The sequence below is a fragment of the Anabrus simplex genome, chromosome X (genome assembly GCF_040414725.1).
Source record: "Anabrus simplex isolate iqAnaSimp1 chromosome X, ASM4041472v1, whole genome shotgun sequence".
Taxonomy (NCBI): domain Eukaryota; kingdom Metazoa; phylum Arthropoda; class Insecta; order Orthoptera; family Tettigoniidae; genus Anabrus; species Anabrus simplex.
In genome coordinates this window covers 159303183-159323934 of record NC_090279.1, presented here as the reverse complement: position 1 = coordinate 159323934, position 20752 = coordinate 159303183, and the positions used below count along the sequence as shown (strand labels likewise).

Below are 20752 nucleotides of genomic sequence, written 5' to 3'. Positions count from 1 at the left end.
CTGGACAATTTTCCTCTTAACATGAAGCGTACTAATAGAAAAATATTCCTTACACATATGATATAGTGAATTAACATTTAATAATAATAATAATAATAATAATAATAATAATAATAATAATAATAATAATAATAATAATAATAATAATAATAATATTTTTGTTTACGTCCCACTAACTACTCTTTTACGGTTTTCGGAGACGCCGAGGTGCCGGAATTTAGTCCCGCAGGAGTTCTTTTACGTGCCAATAAATCTACCGACACGAGGCTGACGTATTTGAGCACCTTCAAATACCACCGGACTGAGCCAGGATCGAACCTGCCAAGTTGGGGCCAAAAGGCCAGTGCCTTAACCGTCTGAGCCACTCAACCCGGCGAATTAACATTTAATAGCTGGACAATTTTCCTCCTAACATGAAGCCTACTAACAGAAAGATAATCCATAAAATCACGGCTTTAATCTGAGAAGAGGGATAAAGAAAGAAAAGTATGAAAATGTTGTCGATAGTGATGCTTTGAGGAATATTTACGTACAATTAGAGCAAAAATGTAACATACCCTTGGCTGTATTGTCGGGGATTTCTAAAGTCGCTGGCCTGGAAATGATCTGAACAGATCTTATAAATCTTATATAAGCGTAACGTCCCTTCTTTCTTGTACAGCTTATCCAAATCGCTTCTGTGACATTTCAAAACCCACAGATCACACCTACAACAACACATCGGTATTGAAGGTAAACTGCTGCACTATAGAATAAAATATGCGTATTGCATTTTATGCCAGTTAAAATATGGGTCGAGCAGGTCAGAACATTATGAAGTACTATAAAAATCTCTGTCACTGAAAGAATGTATATACAAACACAATATTACTTACATGTTCTTGTCACGAGGGAACCTGAAGAACGACCGCGCATTTTTCTCTACTTCGTAATTACTGCAGCCAAACACAGCACATACCTTTCCCCTCATGTTGAGAGGAGATATCGAGGACTGACACACACTACTATTTATTTTTTGTCACCTCATTGAAAACGCATAAATAACACCAAAAACTTCACACAAAAATACACGTGCTCTTATGAGAGAATCAGTACTGTTCAGGTCTATCCGCTAGAGTGAGCTCCAGTAGCTGTCCCTCGATATCTCGCTCAGTGTCGCGTATTATCTCTACTGTATTTGATAATATGAATGTCTGTATGTGTATGTGTACCAAGCTAGCGCAAAAAAACTACTGAACTGGTTTTCTCCAAATTCTCACAACACTCGTTTTTTCTATTGTGTCGTTTACTGATTGGCTATATATACTGCACTTGACCTCAGACAGTATACGCATTCATTCACAGCACATGTACCGATAGAATTTTTCTTAAACAGCACACGTTTTTTGGGCTCATGGGACCTTTAAAAAATTTTTCCAACATAAAGCAGAAGTCAATTTTTTTTAAGATTACAATGCTTTCTCCTGTCTTATTATGAAAAGGGGAGAAAGTAAAAGTAGGAAACATGGTTCTAAGTTGACCAACTGTTGTAACGAGTTTTCACATATTTTATTTTGTAAATTAATATATCTACCGAGCTCAATAGCTGCAGTCGCTTAAGTGCAGCCAGTATCCAGTATTCGGGAGATAGTAGGTTCGAACCCCACTGTCGGCAGCCCTGAAAATGGTTTTCCGTGGTTTCCCATTTTCACACCAGGCAAATGCTGGGGCTGTACCTTAATTAAGGCCACGGCCGCTTCCTTCCCACTCCTAGCCCTTCCCTTTCCCATCGTCGCCATAAGACCTATCTGCGTCGGTGCGACGTAAAGCAACTAGCAAAATATATATATATATATATATATAATATGTTACACATTATAACAATTTATACAATGTATTGTTGATTCGAGAATAATTATCAGTTTGTCCCATTATTATTGATTTCAGTTTCCAACATCACCAAAAGAATGGCTGGACATTGCTTTGGAATTTCATGAAATGTGGAACTTCCCAAACTGTGGAGGAGCTATTGATGGGAAACATGTTGCTATTGTTTGCCCCCATAACAGCGGATCATTATATTATAATTATAAGGGGTTCTATAGTATTGTTCTCTCAATCTCCAACTACGAATTGGTTTGATCCGCTGCTATATATTTTCTGTTCTCCTATATGGATATGAAAGCTGGACTTTGGATCCAATCGTAGAAAAACGTATTGATGCCTTCGAAATGTTCCTGTATCGCCGTCTCTTGCGGATATCCTGGGTAATGAAAATCTCAAATGCCGAGGTCCTTCGTCCGATGAAAAAGCAAAAAGAACTACTGCTCACCATAAAACAGAGGAAAACGCAATACCTAGGACATATCATGAGAGGTGAGAGGTATCAGTTATTACAGCTTATTATAGAAGGGAAGATACAGGGGAAGAGATCTGTTGGGAGAAGAAGAAATTCATGGCTGAAAGACCTTCGAAGATGGCACTGCTGTACTTCAGAAACGACATTCCATTCTGCGCTGTCAAGATCAGAGCTAGTTACGTGGATCGCCAACCTCCGCTCGGAGGCGGCGTCTTAAGAAGAAGAAGAAGAAGAAGAAGAAGGAGGATTAGTAGACGCTGGATACAAATTGTTGATGGCCGATGTTGGTGTTAACGGAAGAATATCCGATGATTGTGTCATTGAAATGACAGACTTTTTTTTTTTTTTTTTTTTCAAGGTTGAAAAACTATGAGCTGAATTTACCAAACACAAGACAAACCGTGGCTGGGTTAAACTTTACGTTTTTAGGAGATTCGGCTTTTAGCCTGAGGCCCGAAGTGCAAAAACCGTTTCCTCAGAGGAAATTGATTTCACACGACCAGCTAGTATACAATTACAGACTGTCAAGGGCTAGTAGTAGGCGTGTAGTAGAGAACGCCTTTGGAATTTTGGCTTCTCGTTTCCGTATTTTCCATACAACCATTACAATGAGTCCTGAGAAAGTAGATGATGTAGTGTTAGCTTGCATAGTGCTGCGCAACTTCTTACGCCGTAACGGCAGTTACATTACCCGTACTTCATTGGATAGAGAAGACACAGAAAACGGTTGTATCATAGACGGAGAACGGAGAGGAGATGCTCCATCACAAAATACCTATGCAAATAAACAAGGACTTTCTGCCAGAAAACTAACAGAAGCAGGAAAAAATCAAGACAAAACTATTTGGAGTACTTTTGTGGAATTGGATCGGTTGATTGGCAAGATAAAATGGTCCTCTAAAATTACTGTACTTGAAGCAAAAAGCTTACGATATAATTATGAAGTGAGTGCATAACAAACTATAATAAAATTATTGTTTGATGTATGGTGTATTTTCAGTGTTAATAAATTTGCTTATAAATGAGCTTAGTGCATTGATTCCATTACTTAACCAAATCACCATATACTTATACACCATGCCGGGAATCGAACCCAGGTCTTGGCATCTGCACTGCCACACTTTTCTGACCACCATATCCGGCAGCTTGAAACCAACTCTTCCACCACAACAATCAATTTTACAATTCCTGAATTATTTCCGGATTGTTTCCTTCGAGAACACTTATCTGGAAATACTGTAATTAGATCGATTGTATTTTCTACTTTTTTTTCACTTACTTTTCAGTTCATTGAAAACTTAATTTGAGTCTAGTTAATGTAGATTAAACATTAATACCAATAATTAAAATTTAAAAAATTCTCGGCTCCGACATCAACTTTTTCACTAATTTTTCATTAAATAATTATAAATATGACGTATAATGTGACACCTCTTCAGTTGCGTTGAAGATTTGGTCTTCTGATTCACCCTCTTCCTGTGGTTCCATTTCTTCATTTGCATCCAAAGATGTACTAGTAGACGACAAAGAAGATTTGCTTGCCTTAGGTAATTCGCGCATAGTTGTGAATCCCAACAGCTCAAAATACCATAATTTAGGAGTATACACATTTTCTGTACCTGTCCCACTTGTCTTGGAAGATTGTACTTTGGCAAGTTCTCTTCTGAAGCAGCTCCCAATGTTTTCTATTCTTTTCTTTACAAAACCCAAAGTGGCCTCAAGAATTGCATTTTTGTGAATTCTAGTAGCTCTTGCAAAGCCAAATCCCTCTTCTGCTTGTTATGGTACTCCTTTGACGATATCTGCCATAAACAGGGAGCGTTTCTGTAGGTTTCTATAAAATCTCTCAAAAACGCAGGGTTCATAAATTTAAACACCATCGTCTTATCTGCATCTCCAGCCTTCATTTTCTTTGATTGTTTTGACAAAATATTATCTGGTGGCGTTTCTTCATTCACTTCCTCGTACATAATGTAATGTTAACAAGAACAACGAAATAACTGTAAACACAGACCACTGAGACTGATACGTCCACTGTGAGATCAACAACTAGCGCTGTGAAGAGGAGGCGGTCCTCCTGTTGATTGAATCGGATGATACGATTACAGCGCTCCTCCGGTTATCTCCGGTACTACCGACGGAGGCAGAGCAGTTAACGGAGCTCCGGAGGTTAACCGGAGGGGCCGCCTCCTATTCGCAACAGTAGCTCCGAGTGTAAGGACGTAGTGGGCTGTAATTTCAAACTTACGTCCATGAATGTAGGTGCCCTATAAAAATCGTTACCTGCATACACAAAAATTGATGTATATCACCGATATTCCATATAATACCCCTTAACAAAGAACGTATAGACATTTGTTATCAAGAAAATGCAATTATATCGACATATAATACATACCCCATATACCTGTAGGTATAAACCCTGTAGATACAACAAACAATATATCTAAATAGATTCAGTTGTTCCTCAGAAGGCCGCCTCTGTGGTGTAGTGGTTAGCGTGATTGGCTGCCACCCCCGGAGGTCCGGGTTCGATTCCCGGCTCTGCCACGAAATTTGAAAAGTGGTACGAGGGCTGGAACGGGGTCCACTCAGCCTCGGGAGGTCAACTGAGTAGAGGCGGGTTCGATTCCCACCTCAGCCATCCTCGAAGTGGTTTTCCGTGGTTTCCACTTCACCTCCAGGCAAATGCCGGGATGGTACCTATCTTAAGGCCACGGCCGCTTCCTTCCCTCATCCTTGCCTATCCCTTCCAATCTTCCCATCCCCCTACTAGGCCCCTGTTCACTATAGCAGGTGAGGCCGCCTGGGCGAGGTACTGGTCATACTCCTCAGTTGTATCCTCCGACCAAGAGTCTGAAGCTCCAGGACACTGCCCTTGAGGCGGTAGAGGTGGGATCCCTCGCTCAGTCCGAGGGAAAAGCCGAACCTGGAGGGTAAACAGATGATGATGATGATGATGATGTTCCTCAGAAAAATGCAGGCCCTACCTGTGCAGAACTTACACAGTGGTTCGTTCATTATTATTATTATCATGGAAATATTCCCATTATATTGGCGCTAGAATACAGTAATTTCAAGTTAAATTTGAATTCGTTTTTAATTTCTGGACATATGTAAAAAACGTGAAAGACGTGCAGAAGTAAAGGATGATTATTTACGAGCGGAGGGAGGAGTTCAAGCGGTTCAAATCTGTAAGTGCTGCTCTGTAAAACATGGCACAAATGACTCCTAACCACCGGTCTTGCGGTGTAGGTGGCAACGCGTCCGCCAGTCACCCGGCGGCCACGGGTTCGATTCCCGGCCGGGTCAAGTACTTTTAATTGTAAATTATTAATATCCCTGGCCTGGGGACTGGGTGTTTGTGTCATCCTTAACGTTCCTTTCCTCGCATTCAACACTTTACCCTACCGCCATTTACATAATACACGCAGGTTTCCTCATATATGGTGCAAATAGGGGCAAAGGATCTTCATAGGTCGACGCCCCGAACAAATAGCATTAAAAACAGTTAAAGAAGGAGTGTAGTTTCGCGCAAAAACAGCGACAAGTCATAAATTCCTGTGAAAATGCTCGTTCATTCCTCCCGTATGAAGTTCACACTACGCGCTTGTCATTCAATGTTCTTTTTTCTTTGCTAGTTGTTTTACGTCGCACCGACACAGATAGGTCTTATGGCGACGATGGGACAGGAAATGAATAGTGGTGTGTAGGAAACGGTCTTGGCTTTAAGGTACAGCCTGGTGTGACTGGTGTGAAAATGGGAAACCACGGAATACCATCTCTTTTTTTGCTTATCGTCGCACCGACACAGATATGTCTTATGCGACGATGGGATAGGAAAGGTCTAGGAAGTGGAAGGAAGCGGCCGTCGCTTTAATTAAGGTACAGTCCCGGCATTCTCCTGGTGTGAAAATGGGAAACCACGGAGAACCATTGTCAGGGCTGCCGACAGTGGGGCTCGAACCCATCATCTCCCGAATACCATCTTCAGGGTTGCCGGCAGTGGGGTTCGAATCCACTATCCCCCGGATGCAATCTCACAGCTGCGCGCCCCTAACCATACGGACAACTCGCTTGGTCGTACCGACTGTAACAGCCTGCCTATATATTGGTGGGAAGTAGCTGGGGTGTAAGATAACTTTCTTCTTTAGCATGCCATTCCTCTGGTTCATACATTTTCTGATATATCTGGTACGTAACACACAGGTTCATCATTGTATTCGAGCCACTGATTGGAATAAGTAGTGTGCATATTTAACGAAATAATGACAGAGGAGTGTTCACGGCAGTCTGCGACCTGGTTATTCCAATTCTGGAACTTTGGACTCTTAGACTCTTAGAAAGTGAGAAAGTGTGCGGTTTTTCATTTGATCGAGTATTTTATATGATAACATTGCTTTCAATCGCTACATTCCTACTGACGTTTTTGTAATGACCTATGTTGAATTCAGTTAGGAAAACCACCAAGTCAGTCTTTCTGAGAATCCCGTAGCGAAGCACGGGTACATCAGCTAGTAATAATAATAATAATAATAATAATAATAATAATAATAATAATAATAATAATAATAATAATAATAATATTGGCTTTACATCCCACTAACTACTTATAAGGTTTTCGGGGACGCCGTGATGCCAGAATTTGGTTACGCAGGAGTTCTTTTACGTGTAATTAAATCTACCAACACGAGGCAGACGAATTTGAGCACCTTCAAATATCACCGGACTGAGCCAGAATCGAACCTGCGAAATTGGGGTCAGAAAGCCAATGCCTCAAACGTCCGAGCCACTCAGCCCGGCATGCAGTGATAATAGTATTAATTATTTCATAACGAAGTAATTTACAGTCACGGACAAGGCCTAAATTATAACATGTTTATATTTAAGAAAATGCATAATTATGTTTGTACGTAAGAATGCTATGTGCAATATCGATAAATAGTTAAGGTATTAACTGAGGGACCTAGTTTCGCACAATAGTAGTGACAAGTTTTAAATTCCTGAGAAAATGCTCTTCCATTTCTCCCGTACCAAGTTCGCACTACGCGCTTGTCATTCAATCGGAGGTTCTGTTACATAATTATAATGTTTGTACGTAAGAATGCTAGGCCTATTTGTAATATCGCCAAATAACTGAAGTATTAACGGAGGGGCGTAGTTTTTCACATTAATAGCGACAAGTTATAAATTCCTGTACAAATGCTCGTTCATTTCTCCCGTACCAAGTTCAAACTACGCGCTTGCAATTCAATCGGAGGTTCTCCGGAGGCAAACGATTGAAAGCGCCCGGAGCCTCCGCTCCGTAAACAACCGCTCCGTTAACAGCGCTATCAACAACTGAAGTCACTTCAGTGAAGTGAGTCACTCGACTGTCTGCCGCGCACCTCAGGTCCGGCTCAAACCAGTTTGATGCGAACACACACTGTCGTACTTGGTGCGCCAAACATTTGTTGCTCCCAGGTTGGCGCGTGTTTACGGCCGGGGTGGAAAACCTGGGGTCCGTCCTACCCGGTGCGGTGTGGTTCGCTCGTCACCACAAACTATCGAACCGTTGTCCAACCCGGTCTGCCATCCGACCAAGTTGGAAGCACTGACGTACCAGGTTGGATAGTGTATGGGGGGCGTAAGATGTCTGATTGTGAGGAGGAAGCAAATGGACAAGTGTTGCTGACACTAAGGATGGGGGCAGATCATGTACCCCCTAGAGTGCCGATATGTCTTATTTATTTTAATGTTTTTCTTTTTCTTTTCTTTTTTTTTTTTTTTCTCGCCGAAAGGCATTCATATATATATTCATGTTGCCGTTCTGCCAAGGTCTCCGATAAGGAGCGAATCATTTCTCTTTTTTATCAGTTCTATATACTGTATATTGGGTTAGATGTCAATTAGGAATCATATTTAGTAGGAGGGGGTAAGAGGAATAGTATATTTGTTTTTTATGGATATGGTGAATATGTATCTGGGCGAAAGCCTGCTATGTTCAGTGGTCAATAAATAAATAAATAAATAAATAAATAAATAAATAAATAAATAAATAAATAAATAAATAAATAAATAAATAAATATTAGACTCTATACAGAATAACATCATCCGCAAAAAGCCTTATCTCTGATACCACTTCTTTACTCATACCATTTATTATAAGAAAACATAAAGGTCCAATAATACTGCCTTGAGGAATTCCCCTCTTAATTATTACATGGTCAGATAAAGCTTCGCCTACTTTAATTCTCTGAAATCTATTGTCGAGAAATATAGCCGCCCGTTCAGTCACTCTTTTGTAATACCGTAGTCCAATTGCACTCATTTTTGCCAGTAGTCTCCTATGATCCACCCTATCAAATGCCAGGTCAATCGCGATTCGACCTCCTGAATTTAAGATCTCTGCTATATCTTGCTGGAATGCTATATTTTCTGCCAGTTTATTAACATTTCAGTGTGACCGATATAGGTCTCATGTTCAAACAGTCTTTACAAACTTCACTATGTTACATAAGTGAAGTTGACGAACTAAGATATCGGTGAATTGTTTCCATTATTTTTGGAGCCTAGTTCACTACCCAGCAGATGTTTTGAGCCAACTCTGCGATAAGTTGTGTCAAGTAAGAGAACATACGTTCATATTTATTGAATAAACTGCTTTCTCCAATCGAATTCTTTCTTTCGTTCCTTTAAATTTCCTTCACCGCGTTTCAAAATTCATATATTCGTATTTTATTAATGCCATGCGTCTTGAAATCTTGCGCTCAAAGCTTCATAGCTTGGAGGGAGGACAAACAAGAATAACAGCAATGGCTTTGGCCTCTCTGACAGTGTAGACACAACAAACTTGCCGGATCTTCGATCGTTTCTGGTAAAGACTTTCCTTCACAATTTTATCCTGTGTTGTATAGATTAATTCCTTAAAGATACGAATATAATTATGTCCTGTTTCAAATAATTGACTGGTGGAAGATAGGCTATATAACTGCATTATTGGATGTGATTTTCAGCTGTCACGGAAACCATAACCTCTAAGAAATATTCATACTTTAGGTTGACATCACTTAATACTCATTCTTGTAAACTAAGGACCCACCCTTAACTGAAATAATTCTTAAAATCTTGTTCCCTTGTATCTGTGCGCCGGATTATTCAAGTGCAAAATTTTATCTAACTGCATACTGAATTATTATAATGGTCAATTTATTCAAATTTAGCCCGAATGTTATTAATGTTTAATAAGTAATTTTATTGGGTAGAGAACATTTGAGTTAAAATTATCTATCTATAGAATGGAGGAGCTGAATTACATCTTTGATTCGTTGTTGAACAGGACGATGCGGAAATAACACACGAGTGTACTAGCAAGTCCATTGTAGTCAGGCTCACAAGTTTTTTGAGCTTTAGTCGGCGAATAGAATTTCCCTTCATTTCGTAGAAGACGGGGTCAGGAAAATTACCCTTTAACGACAATATCTGTCATCTTTTTTCCTTTCGAAATGGATGAAAATAATATCTGCCCTCGCTGTAAAAGAAGGCGGGGCAACATTGGCACTTCAAGGACATAGCTGAATTTCAGGGGCGAAATTCTCGGTTAAAGATAGATCATGATATATACGGATATTATCCTTGATATACTGGCGCTAATACACAGTTAAATTTACATAAGTGGGATAATAATAATAATAATAATAATAGCTGGTCTGAGTGGCTCGGACGGTTGAGGTGCTGACCTTCTGACACCAACTTGATACGTTCGATATATTAGACTGGTAAGATGGTATTTGAAGGTGCTCATATACGTCAGCCTCGTAAAGGTAGATTTACTGGCACGTAAAATAAGGACTGCGGGACTGAATTTCGGCACCTCGGCGTCTCCGAAAACCGTAAAAGTATTTCGTGGGACATAAAGCTATTATTATTATTATTATTATTATTATTATTATTATTATTATTATTATTATATAACGAAGGTTTGAATTTTTAATAATTGCATTATATGGGAAGACTTGCTCGTGAACAGACGAGATTTTGTTCTGAAGACGTAGAGCATAGTTCTCTGTGAAACGTAAAGGATTTCACCTTATTTCCTGACACGACAAAAGCCCAAGAGCTTATTATTATCGTGTCTATAATAATAGTATAACTTCATCTACCATGTGCAGATATTTTAATTTGTCTCCTTTAGGCTGCCTGCGCGTCAGTTTTGACGCTCCATTTTATTCTATCAAATCGCAATGCGCATGTCCGTTGGGTGATCCATTGCTGAGCTTCATTGAATTTTGTCGAGTAAATACCAAATGTGTCAGCAGAGGTCGTACAAATGGAGTGTCCAAATAACTTGTGACATAAATATGTCTTACGGCTGGAGGTCATCCGAAAATTTGTGTAACGTGACGTGACAAAATGTGTGACGAAGTATAACCATAGCAACCGTGCAGGGTGTGATGTAAGGTATGGATGGCCACAGTAGCGGCGATTGAGAATTAAAAGTGCGCGGAAAAAAAATACAAACATACATCAAAACTGAAGAAACAAGCTACAAAATAGTAAGTTGTTTGATGCTCTCTGAGCAAATTTCGACAGAGAGGTAAAGGTTGACAGTTTATCAATTTACGTGCGGTAATAATAGGTTTTTTTTTTTGTTTTTGTTTTTTTAGATTTTGACTCAATACTACACAATAAAACTTTCACCAAAGGAACAATATTGCGCATTTATTACAATTAATAGAAGTACGGCGTCACTATACAATTACAATCATTTAGTATTTGACTACATACTAAGAAACTAAGAGACACTAATATAAAGAGACTGCCAGACTGACGAATGCGCGCGGCAAACGTGTGGATCATACCTGTGTCCATGACTTTGCGGCTTTGAATTTTTCCGCAAGCGCGAAACAAAAACCAACTGGTTTAAAGACATTGAAAAAGTCCTAGTAGAATTAAAATTTACAGTAAGTCCGCTGTTCGATCGAACAGCTACAGTAATAACTAAAGACGAAAATATAAGATTCCAAGACAAATCTGCGTTAAAAATGAAATCTATTATCTCGAAAGGTGTGAGGAAACTAAGATCAGAAAGAATGAAGAAATACTGGGCACTAAGAAAACAACAACACACAGAGAAATGATCGGTTTAATGTACCCCAAAGAGGGTGAAACGAAAGAAGAAATACCCCTGCTACCCTTCGTCACACCACATGCAAAGTCTCCGCTATTTGCTGCGGCGCTATACATTTAGCCTGGACGAACGACATTTTGTGCGTATTTCCGCTAATAATTTTGTTGATAATTACAGAAAATAAGTGAAAGAATTAGCTGATAAGACAACAGGGCTTGTACAAATTGCTTATTTAAATATTTCCTGTTATTCGTAATTTCAGTCGACTAAAGTGCGAATAAAAATGCAATATTTTGTCCAAAAAGTGGGAGGGCCGCTACTGGATGGTCAGACAGTGTTACCTAGACACTGTGCAGGCTATGCCGTATGGCTGGTGGTCATCTGAAATTAGAAGCCGTTGATGGATGGCCATGACCGGGAGACATATTTATGATCATTTGATTTTTGCAAAAGGAAAAGTGGGTTGTTAGTTAGTTAGTTAGTCAGTCAGTCAGTCAGTCAGTTAGTTAGTTAGTTAGTTAGTTAGTTAGTCCTCTCCCATCGTCGCCATCAACATATTCTTATGAAAATGGATGTTTGTTGGATATTCAGCCCGAAGGCTGGTTTGATCCTCACCAGCTCCGCTAATAACTGTTATAGATAGCCTAGACGTCACTGAAGAGGTTATTTTCCTCGCCGATGAAAATGTATGTGTAATGCAAAAGTAAATAACTGATAAAGTGAAGCACTTGAATTCAAAAGTCTATAACCAAACCGGTTATATTTTAGCTTTATATGTCTGTGGCGGCTGTTGGTTTCTAACTTAGGTGATGCCCAATCGATAGGGGCCAATTTTTGGTAACAGCGATACGCGCGAAGGTTTTCATATTCTCTTTCTCACCAATATATAACTTTCTGGATACTTAAAGTACCATATTTTAACAAATGAACTCGCGATATACCGTGAAATATGCTCCGTCTATTATGAAAAGATTGAAATATTATCGAAAGTGCTCTCCAGGGTTTTTAGAGGTGTGGTAACTCCTGGTGTTTTGGATATGTAGGACACCGAGCGAGTTGGCCGTGCGGTTAGGGGCGCGCAGCTGTGAGCTTGCATCCGGGAGATAGTGGGTTCGAACCCCACTGTTGGCAGCCCTGAAGGTGGTTTTCCGTGGTTTCCCATTTTCACACCAGACAAATGCTGGGGCTGTACCTTAATTACGGCCACGGCTGCTTCCTTCCTACTCCTAAGCCCCTCCTTTCCCATCGTCGCCATAAGACCTATCTGTATCGGTGTGGCGTAAAGCAAATAATAAATAATAATAAATAAAAAAGATATGTAGGACGAAGATGTGGAGAGAAACATATTCCTCGGATAAATTTGAAACTACTTACTGATTTTATTTTTATTTTTTCCGACGATTAAGTTCTGTAGAACAAGTAGAGATTTGACAAACAACCGTTAGATTGAAAACGTGTCTCACTGAATGAGTGCAATGCTTGCACTAAAATAATAATAATAATAATAATAATAATAATAATAATAATTCCCAAATTTGTGAAGTGTTTATGAACAGATTACGGGGATTTACACGATGTATGCGCTCCAGAAAGTTAACCCCATAGAAAAATACAACAGTGACTTATGTTGAATGATGCTGAACTTCATGTATTTTGTAGAATGTCATCTATGGTTTGTACTGTTTAATACAAGGAGTATCTGACTTACAGTCACAGGCCGCGGCTTTTTTATTACACTACAAAAACCACTGCTTACGTTATTATACAAGGCCTCGCTGGTCGTGAAACTGGTTCCCGCTGGAGTTCGTGAACGCATCGTTTTGCTGCTAGGTGCGCTCTTCTTACGAGGGAACACATGCATGTGTTACACTCGGATTTGGTTGAAATTTGGTAGGAACATTCGTGGGAGGCAGTAGAATGAAAAGGTGAAAACTGCATGTTCCCAGCGCAAGTTTAAACGCCAAAATTGAACAAATAAATAGTCGTAAAATTAGAAGTGCCGCGGGAGTATCGGGGTGTGGCGGGGAGGTAGGGAGGGGCGAAGCAGCGGACGTGAGCCAACTGGGCTGTATCGAGCTGCGCCTGCAGCCAGGCAGCGTATAGTTAGCGCGTTCCCCTTAACTTCCCGATTAGATGTGCAAAACGTAAATATTAAAACAGCATAAGAAAAAGTCTACAAAGGACGATGTTTGAACAACGATGCCAATAAGGTTTGAAAAATTACAATGAGTAACAAGGCTGCATCTATCTTAAACTGTTTTAATTTTGAATTCATAATTGTTCACAAATCCTTAATTATCCAGACATAAAGAGCCCTTTCATTCTTTATATAAATTGAAAAACTAGTATATTCAGTCTTCCACCCTTCATAGGTGGTGATAGGCACATGACCATAATTACTAGTGGCAGGCAGGCAATTTTTAAAGCCACCAAGTCGTCAGCATCTCTTTATATGGACTCAGACGAAATGGATCTAAGTGTAGGGTACAGATAATGACCATTATCAACTGAACTTACTGCGTTGTATAGGCATTTTCCTCGGAGCATTGGCGACCACGCTGGCAGCAGTAACTTGAGCAGCTGGGGAAGGGAGTTGGAGGCATTCCAGCAGGAGGACGAGGCTTCATAAATGTTTTACATATTGTACTATATGTTTATTTTATTTCTCTTCGTCTTTCGAATGCCATTCAATCTGTATTTCAAGTTTTTCCCGGGCACAAACACAATCGCATACAGGAAGACCACATAAGAGGAAGGCTACGGAAGCGGGAAATGAAGCTAAACTCTACCAGAAAATTGAAAAGAGAAGACCTTCCCCCTGTAATTATCAGTGAATCATTATATAAAACCATGGCACAGAGTGTTCTATTAAACTTAAACTATACAGCAATAAAGTAGGTTTGAAACTGAAAAGAATAGTTAGAAAATGTAGGATACAAACAACACTTACAGTGAAGCAGACAATATTATTTCCACTGTAAAAGAAAGGCTACATTAACTCAAAAATTTTCAAGAAAATTTTTAGGTGAATTCTCTTCGTTTCTCTAAAAGCTTTCCATGGAAAAAAGTGTTATTCTCTGTTGTTGCAGTTAGAATTTCTGCCTGCTAACTGCACACGCAAGCTACAACCTCCCCCTTTAAGCCACTTTATAGGAAGAACTTGGTGCAGCGAATTTTATTCCTTATGGCTGTTGCAAAGGATCTATCATTATTTAAAGTTTCAATCGTGGATGCGCTTCACTTCATTGCAAAGTCTTGGAACGCTGTGAAGCAGACTACCATCTCAAATTTGTTTCTTGAAAGCAGCCAGAAGGAGAAGAAGAAGAAGAACTTTCAAAAGGACACATACGCGGAAAATTCTAATTTTGATGGGGAAAATTGACTGCATATTCCTCAAATTAATATCGGTCGAGTTTTCACTGACCAGCACCACGATACGTTTAGATTAATAATAATATTAATAGTAATCCGATGGCACTAGCTGAATAGAAATCTGCTTGCTTACAACATTTATCAATGAATTAACTACACTACAATGGCATTTATGCACATACGTTAATAGGCTAACAGCTAATGCAATCTCGACTATTATAGAACTGCTTTTCTCTGAGATCTTACCGCACACATTTCATCCATCTTCTGGGTCTACCTCCCTTCATCCCCATGACCCTCTCTCCATCCTACCTTCCACGAATCCTGTGGAAGCGTCCCCTTAATAAGGAATGTTCCTGAATAATTAATATTGCAATGTTAGATATAAGTCTCTTCAAGTGTTTAATCAGGAAAATGTCAAACGCAGGAAGCGTCCAGCTCCCAAAATGCCTTTTTGGAAACTCTTCTGCAGATCACCAAGTTATATGATGGAAGGAAGGTAACTTCATATAAAAGAATACTTCCTCCCAGTTTTTCCTTTTCAAATCCTTTTCCAATTCATCAGTATTCATATCCCACAAAGCAGGTGTCAACTGGACTTCGTGTGTGAAAAGGCTAAAGAGACCATCTCTGTCCCGTGTCTGTCCAGGGATGTCGCCTCGCTTCTCTTAGTTACACAGTTCCCCGGCCGCTGCCCTCAGGATCCACAAGGTCCTACGAAGCACCCACATCATGGCCCTCAGTGGGTTCCTAGAGTTTAGCCAGGGTGCGGGGTGCGGCAGCGGGAGGAGCCTCGAAGGATGATAACGGCTTGACAGGGGAAGCAAGAGCGCAGGCGGGTGTAAGTGCTGAACGGCGGAGCCCTCAGCACATCGCCAAGAACACGTCTTACGCCATTTATGTGCGACCTTATTTCGGTCGTTCAGGAACTAACTAGTTCATTTGAACGACTCTTTTATTTGAACTGGTACGAGTTCCTTCTGAGACCGCCATAAGACCTATCTGTGTCGGTGCGACTTAAAGCAACTAGCAAAAAAAAAAAAAAAAAAAAACTAGCTATGAAGAAACTCACCTGAAAATTAGTCATTAAATTCCTCGCAAATGAGGTTATAGTAAAACAAATAACATTGCTGAATTGTTTAGCCATGTTCTGTTACTCTGTATTCACTCCAAGCGTTCTCGAAATACCGTTACACAGAGTTAACCTTGCAATAGGTGGGCCGGCGTAAGGATGCACATGACAGATGCGCATAATGGCGCACGAAGCGATGTTGCCAGCACAACAGCTGACTGCACGACACGTGAGTTTTTAAAAACATGGGAGAAATTCTTGTAATGTCATCGCGATGATACACAATACAAATGAAATCGGCCGACAAAAATAGAACTTTCATCACACCGTACACGTGTCTTCGTATTGCATTAGCCTGGAAAGAATTCCTGTTTCAGAAGCTTAATTCGTTTCTTTCCCGGAGTGCTGTGAAACAAGTCCCTACTATCAGCTCCGTTTCCGCTACTGCTATGTTCCCCAGTCCCTCTTTCCTTCTGTTCCTCGAGGCGAACACCTGTCTGAATAACAGTACGCTTTGAAAGCCCTAATGTTTGACATGTTCGTTCCACAACTTGATCTACAGGAATAGAGAGATGGCTATACAAGCGTACGAATTCATTCTCCTTCTCGTAAAACTCACGAGTTGTCTGCACTAATTATGATGCCTGACTATTAAGGGCCACTCCACGGCGCAAAGGATTATCACTTCCCGGTTCATAACTATGTTTTCGTTTCCGTGACATCGCACTGCATTCGTTAAAATAAAATTTCACAATTATCTCACAAAGAAAACAGAACTTTCATAAACGTGCAAATCACACCTGACCACGTGGTAGCGATGACAGGCGAAACGGCAACACTTCAATACGATAGTCAAGCTAGATATAGATGGCACCACTATACTACCCATATTGCCAACAACAATCAACTGAAAATAGTTCGTATTTATATTGTGACTCGCTTAAACCTTATAATATTTTTTAAAATGCTCATATTTGTGTATCAAATAAAAGATTATAAGCACTATACGGAACTAAATACGGATTAACATGAATAAAATGCGTAACTGTATCTGACATAAAAAGTAGTAGACTGGTGATTCTGATTGACGGGTGACGTTCTTCATTTCATTTTTGTAGTGGTGCCAACATGAATTACAAATTTTCAAGTGCAAGCTTGTGCCGGCCCACCTATAGTTACTCCGCGATACTCTACTCGGAGTCGTATTTTATGAACGCAACCACCTTATGCGAGAAGAGAGAACCGTATTAAGAGGCTAGATATCCTCTCCAACAAATCAGACTTTTGTACTGTAGTTTCATGTATTTTCATGAATATTAAAGCTTTTAGAGTTCTCATTGTTATATTACTATCAAATTTGCACTAAGCATTCGAGTAAACGTATTCATACCTCAATAAAATCAAGGAAAATTCTTCAAAGAAATTAACGAGTTCCTATTTTCTCTCTCTCTCTCTCTTCGTTCCCTCAGTTCTAAGGATCGTGAACTCCGAGGAAGCTATTGGTCAGTTGTCTCCATCTCTTGCGGTCTCCGGCCAGACATGTTGTACCACAGAGGTTCGGCCCAGTTGTACTCTTGATAATGTTCGACCATCGAGTGGGAACTCGTCCTCAATCTCTCTTCCTATAATATTTAAGATTACTGTAAACATGAAAGTGGTACTGAGCATGCTATGTCATGCAAGCCTCCACTAGCCACTACGCATTCCCCTGTTTTGTTCTCTGTGCAGTTTGTTTTGAATTAATAATAATAATCGTATGGCCTCAGCTACCTTGAGCAAGCATTTTAATATGACGCCATCTGGCTGCTTGCTCGTCAGTTTAGATGTTCCGTTTTACTCTAGACCTCCTAGAGGGCAGAGTAAACTGAATTTCTCTTGGGCGTCTATGACTGAGTTTCCATTAATCTCATCTCTTACATACCGACATCGGTCGAATGGCTTTGTTTCCGCCCTTCAAAAATCCGACTACCTCTACCGGGTTTGAACTCGTTATTTTGGGATCCGGAGGCCGACACTTTACCGCTGATCCACAGAGGGAGATGAAAAATGAAATGGCGTATAGCATTTAGAGCCGGGAGTGTCCGAAAACATGTTCGGCACGCCAGGTGCAAGTCTTTTGATTCCACTCCCGTAGGCGACCTGCGCATCATGATGATGAAATGATAATAACAACACATACACACAGTGAAATTAACCAATGATGGTTAAAATTCCCGACCCTACCGGGAATCGAACTCGGGACCCCTGTGACCAAAGATCAGCACGCTAACCATGTAATAATAATAATAATAATAATAATAATAATAATAATAATAATAATAATAATAATAATAATAATTTTATACATGGCTCTTTCAAAAATTACATTTGAGTAATTTTATAGTAGGTGTTTGCTCATCAGTAGGACCCGGACTTCCATGTACTATCACATCTCAAAATATGCATGAATTCATGCCCTATCATATGGCAAAACATGCACAATAAACTGGAATATATGCATTCTCAAAATTCAGTTCCTTTTGAAACATTATACAAAAACTAATTTCTCCGAACTGACTTGTTATATATTCATCCCTTTATATGTCAGCACATTGTTAAGCACAGAAAATGACCTTTCCACGTCACAAGATGTGACAGGTGCATACTTAAATGAAGACATTTGGGACAAAGTGAGATCAAATTGTACGTCTTTATATTTTCATCGCAATACGTCTTTTATAAGCTTGACGAATTCGAAATAAGTATTTGAACGGATCATTTTGTTCAGCTTATCTCTAGCTGCTGTAGCTACTTCTCCGTGCGATAATTGATTAGATGTTAGGCCCCTACAACAAGCATCATCATCATTGCAGATGATGATGTCTTCAATAACTGCTAAAGATTGAAGCTGTGATTAAAAAAAGACGTATGACGAGTGAGAGTTCCGGGTAGGAAATTCCAGGATAACAACGGAAGGTTCAGTGTAAAACCAAGGTTTGTAAGCCGCTATCTCAGTAACGCGGCGTCACAGAAGTGTGATAGAAATTTTATTTTGTCCATCTAACATAGAAGAAAAATTGAGCCGTCATTTAGTAATGCACAATTTACGGTTCAGTTTATAGCAATTTGTAACCGGGACGCCTTATTCCTAAGAATTACAGAGATTGACGTGGGGCCTTCCGGCTTACGTCATGTTTACTCAAGCAACAGATAAGAAAGTGCTTGTTTAATTGGTTTATAGGATCTCAACCGCTTGTCAGATAGGATGCCAGGAATACATTCTCTCCGTCTCAATAACAGACATACTGTATAACATGGAAGAACGGTCCCAAATTCTGCAAGCCAACATTCGTAAAAGGCATTATCATGCAAGATAACATTATATATGCGCCAAAGTCAGAAGAAAAGTCATATTATGCAATATAAACGTCCAAATATTCGCTATTAAATCAACAATCTTCAAAATGTGCATTATGCATGAATTTTCTCCTAAATAGGCCAAAACATGCAAACATGCAGGGGAAAAGGACTATTGTTTGGAATCATTAAGTCATAAAACGAATTTTTGCAAAGTTTGAGAAGTGTAACCAGCTTATTTAACCCTAGACCGGGCGCGCTGGTTGTTTTTGTCAACCAGCGCGCTATTTTACGCCGTAATTCCTAGAAGTGTCGGCCTTTCACCACCTCGCGTCTAATACCTTTGCTCTCACTCTTGCCCTTCTGCTCAGTCGAGTTTTGACAACAGTGGAAGTGATACGTGTGTAATTATTTCGAGCGAACTCTTGGAACCCGAAGCTGGTTGACAAAGTCAACCGCGCGCCTGGTCATGTAAGTAAAATTTATTTCTCTAAAATAGTTTCTTTCCTCTGTGCTTTTCGGGTAATTAGGCAAAATAAGGCGTAATTACACGTAGTATATTTCTACTTTAGGTCTTGTTTTGTCAATGATGAAGACATATCTGACATTTTGAGCCAGTTGTCCGATGAAATAGAGGACTCTGCCTCGGATTTTTCGGATGGAGAGGAGGAAATTATAAACGTATCAGATCAGGATCATAACAGTGATACGGAGCAGGGGGCTGATTCCGAGCGTGAGATCTATGAAGACGGTAACTAAAGAGAATTTATTGTCGGGAGAGATGGAGGAACAATGTGGTCTACGACGGACTTTTCAAAACTTACTTCGAGGGTAAAAGCTAGGAATACTGCCATTATCGGAAAGGTAGGCGAGGAAGGTAACAACGGAAATTGACTGTTTCATGCAGTTGATAAACGCTGAGATTGTCGATGAACTATTATACTGGACTAATTTGTACATTTCTAGGAAGCGGGAGGAAGTGAAATACAGCCGTGAGCGCGATTCTAAATTTGTGAAGGTGTGAAAGATTTTTTTGGACATGGCAACAAAGGTTATTTACCATCCGTCATTTTTTGCTATTATATCTTTCATTTCATTGTATAATTGTGCAAATATTAAACTATTACAATTACATTAATTTAATTATGTATCTACTGCTTAACTCGTTTTAAATAGGCGCAGTATTCATGTCGCTATCAGAATTAGTTCACGTGTACATAATTATCCATTTTAAGTACATTCATATTAGTCACTAATACAAGTTTTTGATTTGATTTGGAGAACAACATTGAGACAAAAGATAAAACGCCGTTAAATGAAATGCGATTGGAAGCCTGTAAACGACTGAAAACGTAGCGCGCCCAGTAGTGTGACAGAAATTGGCGCGCCCGGTCTAAGGTTAAAATCATGCATTTGCATGGAAATCCGGACTCTACTCACCAGTCATCACTGACTAACTGCTTAGTGCGAATTGAAAAGTTATTTACTGGTAAACAGAGCCCCTATTTAAGTTTGCCTACCTGT

General features: G+C 39.8%; 1 pseudogene; it reads left to right on the top strand.

Moving 5' to 3' along the window:
- The first annotated feature begins 1977 nt into the window (after positions 1-1977).
- On the top strand, positions 1978-19987 carry LOC136886736 (putative nuclease HARBI1; annotated as a pseudogene).
- Positions 19988-20752: the final 765 nt, after the last annotated feature.